The sequence below is a fragment of the Watersipora subatra genome, chromosome 8 (assembly GCF_963576615.1).
Source record: "Watersipora subatra chromosome 8, tzWatSuba1.1, whole genome shotgun sequence".
Classification (NCBI taxonomy): Eukaryota; Metazoa; Bryozoa; class Gymnolaemata; order Cheilostomatida; family Watersiporidae; genus Watersipora; species Watersipora subatra.
In genome coordinates this window covers 37,325,082-37,330,964 of record NC_088715.1, presented here as the reverse complement: position 1 = coordinate 37,330,964, position 5,883 = coordinate 37,325,082, and positions in this window count along the sequence as shown.

The following is a 5,883-nucleotide window of genomic DNA, read 5'->3' as shown; positions in this document are numbered from 1 at the left end:
TTCGCGAAAGTTGACTATATAATATATATAATGTGTAATTTCGCGAAATCCAATTTCGCGAAATTCACTTTCGCGAAATTCAATTTCGCGAAAGTTGACTATATAATATATATAATGTGTAATTTCGCGAAATTCACTTTCGCGAAATTCAATTTCGCGAAAGTTGACAATATAATATATATGTGTAACTTCGCGAAATTGGATTTCGCGAAATTCACTTTCGCGAAACTCAATTTCGCGAAAGTTGACTATATAATATATAATTTCGTCAAATCCAATTTCGCGAAATTCACTTTTCGCGAAATTCAATTTCGCGAAAGTTGACTATATAATATATATAATGTGTAATTTCGCGAAATCCAATTTCGCGAAATTCACTTTCGCGAAATTCAATTTTCGCGAAAGTTGAGTGAAACAAGTTGGATTAGAAGTGATTTATAGCTTTTGTGCAGGTTCCACCTCCTTGAACTTGACTAGTATAAATACAGCCAAGTTTGATGGGCTCACCATTATCGAGACTTTTTTTCCTGCAGTTATTATACATGAAATTCTCAGAACTTCGAACTATTTCTATACCTAACTGGATTATATATCTCACAAAAGTTTGGATTAATTCTACAATTTGGATATCTACGTATAATCTTCTCTCAGAACTTTGGATTATCTCTGTTTCACCGGATTATATATCTCCAAACTAACTGGATTATATATCTCACAAAAGTTTGGATTAATTCTACAATTTAGATATCTATGTATAATCTTCTCTCAGAACTTTGGATTATCTCTGTTTCACCGGATTATATATCTCCGAAATTTGAATACAACAAGGAAATGTATCCGGCAACTTCCCATTCAGAAGGAGACTGGAGCAAATCTGATGAGGTAAGTTGATTTACAATAATTGGTGGAAAAAATTTTTAATGAATGAATAAATGTAGAGAGAATAGTAAAATGAGATTTTTAATTCTTGGCAGCTGGAATTCTTCCTCAAAGATGTTCAAGCTTTCACGAGAGCATAATTTAATTTCGTCGGAAAATTCTACTCCTTCCACTTCAATTGATAATAGAGAAAGAAGCAGAAGTAGGGAAAGAAGTGCATCATCCGTTTCAGCTAATAAATATATCTGCTTAGAATGTTCGACTTCATTTAACAAAAAATCAATCCTCAAAAGACATGTCAAACACATTCATCTCCAAACGAATGAAAGTTCAGAATCGTTTACAACATCAACTAATGATTCTTCGGAACAATATCACGAATATGATGATGATGATGATGCCTCGATTATTATACAAGTTTCCGATCCCCCTTTCATTTTCGAAAAAGTAAAGAATGTTTCTCATCATTCTTCATTTCGTTCTGCTTCAACTCAAATTGGAAGAGGAGATCCTAGTCGATCTAAGATAACAGTAACTCCTATTACTCGAAATCTTGCTGATGATGAATCCGATGAATCAGATGTATCAGAAGAAGAAAATACAAATGAAATCGAAGAAAATAGATATTTATCTGATCAACCTACAAAACAAATCGAAAGAAACGAAAATGAAGTGGACGCTGATGATGACAATTTAGTTGGTATTAATGATAGAGTCGAGCCCATCGTTCCTATCGAAAATGAAAGAGAACAAGTTAATCAGGATATCATTCCTGTTAATGATGATGAGGCATGGGATGAGTTAATAAGAAGATATTGGAATGCTATGAAAACAAAAAGATGATGAGGAAGAGTTGTTGAAACGTTAAACGTAAATTTATGGAATGGAAATATTCCTCAAGCAGAACTTCCAACTCCAAACCATTCGGAAAGAATATGGAACGAGATGTTGACAACTTGGAATGGGTTACAAACAAGAGCTAAGTTAAATTGTAGTGTGGGATGCATTCTTGAACATAAAGCTTCAGGAGAATTAAGATATTTTCATGCTTCATCGAATAATGCTACAATTTTCAAAAAAGCAAAACTGATTACAACAAGACAGGAACTACAGAATTTCTTTGAAGAATTGACAAGACAAGATCTTGCTGCTATAGCGATTCGAGAACGCCCGAATACAGCTTGGAAATTGAATGTAATTACCAATATTTCATTCTATTTCTATAAATTGATTGGAATGGGGCAAATAGGAGTGGCTTCAGATCTTCCGACTCACATTCTTAACAATCGACATGTAATCACTATGAGCTGCACTCCTTACACAGACAATCTCTGTTTCTTCAGATGTTTAGCATTGAAGGAGATGTGTGAGTGTTCAAAGCAATGTAGTTGCACCAGACAAAGACCAAAACAGCAACTTGTGAAGATGCTATTTCAAAAGTACTCGAAACACATTTCTTCTTCCTCATCCTCCAAAGATCTGATGAAGAATTTTCCTGGAATTGAGTTAGGAGACTTAATTTCTCTTGAAAAATGTTTTGACATCCGTATAACCGTATTATCTCTGAATGCTGATGAAACCTCAACAGTCATCTGGACATCGACCCAAAAAGAGGGAAAGGAACTCTTCCTCGATTTGCAGAACTCTCATTTCAGTTTCATCAAGGATGTTAATGCTTATACTAAAGGGTTTAGTTGTCCTTCCTGTGAAGTGAGCTTTACAAAAAGAGGAAATTTCAAGAGACATAAATGTAGTCAAGAAACAGTAACAAACTTCATTTTCGAAGGAGGAAAGTTTAAGGCAACACCTACAATTTTCGAACAACTGAAACGAGAGATAGGAATATCCGTGGCTGAGGAAGATATTTATTATCCTTTTTTAATCACCTATGATATCGAGTGTTATCTTCCAAAATTCGACCTTCCACCAAATTCCAATTCGATTACATTCACATCAAGACACGAATTGATGAGTATATCAGTTTGTTCAAATGTACCCGGATTTAAGGATCCAAAGTGTTTTGTAAGTGAGGGAGATACTGATTCTTGTATATCTTTTTTTGTTCAGTATATTTCCCAAATTGCTGATGAAGCCCAGGATATCCTTGAAGAAAAACTTTACTACATTAGACAGTTGATGAAGGCAAAAGCTGAAAAGCAAGGAAAAGTTGAAGAAAGATTTAAATCCTGCAAATTTTCCAATCCTCGAGTATACCATTCAAGAGAGGGATTTCGTCATTTATTTGAACGTTTCGACAAATTCATCTCATGTATTCCGATTCTAAGATTTAATTCACAAAACTACGACCTGAATGTGATGAAAGGACCTCTACTTCGATGTCTTCAAGACACAGAAGACGAAGATTTTGATTTTATAGTGAAAAGAACAAACAAGATGAGCTGTATTCAATCAAGAAGATTCAAATTCTTGGATATTTCCAACTTCATTGCTCCAGGATTTTCCTATGCAAAGTATCTCAAAGCTTTCAAATGCTCTCAACAAAAAGGATTCTATCCTTATGAATATATGGATGATCTTGAGAAGTTGAAACAACCGTTTCTACCACCTAAAGAATGCTTTTACAGTTCTTTGAGAGATGAACATATTTCGGATGCTGATTATGAAATCTGTTTAAACATTTGGAAACAAGAGAAGATGAAAACGTTAAAAGATTTTTTAGTATGGTTCAACAATCTCGATGTAGTACCATTTGTTGAAGCTGTAGAAAAACAAAAAGAAGTTTACAGAACCATGGGAATCGATATGTTGAAAGACGCCATTTCACTTCCTGGATTGGCAGTAAAATGGATGTTGAAACTTTAAGATTCGCCTCCTCATCCTATGAGTTCTCATCATCAGACAATCTCATCACATCATTTCAAAACTTGTCAACCTGTCTGTCTGATCAAGGAAAACGATAAAGATATTTACTTTACCATCAAGGACAATATCGTAGGTGGACCTAGCATTGTTTTTTACAGACTTCATGAGTCGAAGAAAACACTGATTCGAGAAAGAAAGTTTGGAAAGGAATCCAAACTTTGTGAACTTATTATAGGAGTTGATGCAAATGCATTATATTTGTGGAGTATGATGCAAGAAATGCCTACTGGAAACTCTAGAATAAGGCGATTCGAAAATGGATTTGCATACACTCATCCTCGAAAAAATAGCAAGGCTGCTCATGGATGGTTACAAATTTTGACTTGGAAGGACAATATTCAAATCTTACATGAAAACAATGATAAAGAATTTAGAATTGGACAACATAATCTTCCTGTTGATGGATATTGTGAAGAATCGAATACAGTGTTTCAATTTCATGGATGTTTCTGGCATGGACATAACTGTAACAAGACCAAAGGAATAAGTATACATCCATATAAGAATCGACCCATGAGTGAAGTTCTGGAGGAAACGATAAAGAAGGAAGAATATGTTAAAGAACTTGGATATCGTTTAGTAAGAATCTGGGAGTGTGAATGGGACAAGATGATTGAGGATAACACCGAGATTAAGAACTTTATTAGTATCTTCAACGAAGAGTTTTATCCTTCCAATTCCTTTGCCACCGAGGATGAGATTATTCAGCAGATTATAAAAGGGGAGATATATGGATTCATTGAATGCGATATATCTGTTCCTGAAAACTTATACGAAAAGTTTTCAGAAATGAGTCCCATTTTCAAGAATACATCTTTGAATAGAAATCATCTTAGTGAAAGTATGAAAGAATTTGCTGAAAAGGAAGGAATGCTACCTCAAGAACAACGAACTTTGGTGGGGAGTATGTTTGGACAAAAAATTTTACTACTCACCACTTTAGCAAAATGGTATCTTAATCATGGGTTGATTATAACCAAAATATATCAACTCATAGAATACACCCCTAGAAGAGTTTTCCAGTCATTTGGAGAATCTGTCTCAAATGCTAGAAGAGCTGGTGACAAAGATCCTGACCAAGAGTTGATAGCCACAACCAATAAACTCATTGGAAATTCATCGTACGGGAAAACAATCACTGAGAAATTAAAACATCGAAATGTCAAGTATATTCAAGGAGATTATGAAGCATCCTTGAGAATACGATCACACAGATTTGAATCTTTGGAGAAAATCGATGATAGCTTCTATGAGTTGACTCAACACAAGTCTTCGGTTAGTAGTATATATTTATTATCTTATTGATATAATTGAATCATAATGAAAAATTTACTTGAACTAATATATGTAAAGGAATCTAATAAGACTGTATAAATATTTATTCAGATGAAGATGGATATACCTGTACATATCGGATTCTCCATATTACAACTGGCTAAACTTCGGATGTTGGAGTTCTACTATGACTTCATGGATAGGTAAGTAATCTCATTTGTATCTTTTAGAAAAAATATGTATAATGGTAAACATTTGAATGATAATTTTTGAAATGGGAGTATTATAATACTAAGATAACAAGAATTAAGGATTGAAATTTTTTTATTTTAGATACTTCGACAGAAAGGACTTCCAGTATGTGGCGATGGATACAGATAGTGCCTACATGGCTCTTTCAGCACCTATGGATAATATCGTTAGAAAAGAGATCACTGATATATACTACAAAGAATATGGAAAATGGTTTCCTAGGATGTATTGCGATCGACACGCGGATGATTTCCAACTCTGTAAATCTGATCCTACAAAGTCGTGGGAATTACAAAATTGTTGCAAAGAAGTATATCAATATGATATAAGGACTCCCGGTTTATTCAAAGTAGAATTTTCAGGTCATGGAATAGTAGCCTTAAATTCTAAGACTTACTTTTGCTGGAATGATGAAACTCATTCTACAAAGCATAGCAGTAAAGGATTAAGTAAAACTACGAATAGTTTTACAAAAGACACTTTTTTAAAAGTATTACAATCAAGATTTCCTAAGGAAGGGATAAACAAAGGCTTTGTAAAAAAAGACAATAGAGTGTTCTCATACACTCAACTTAGAACAGGATTAACATATTT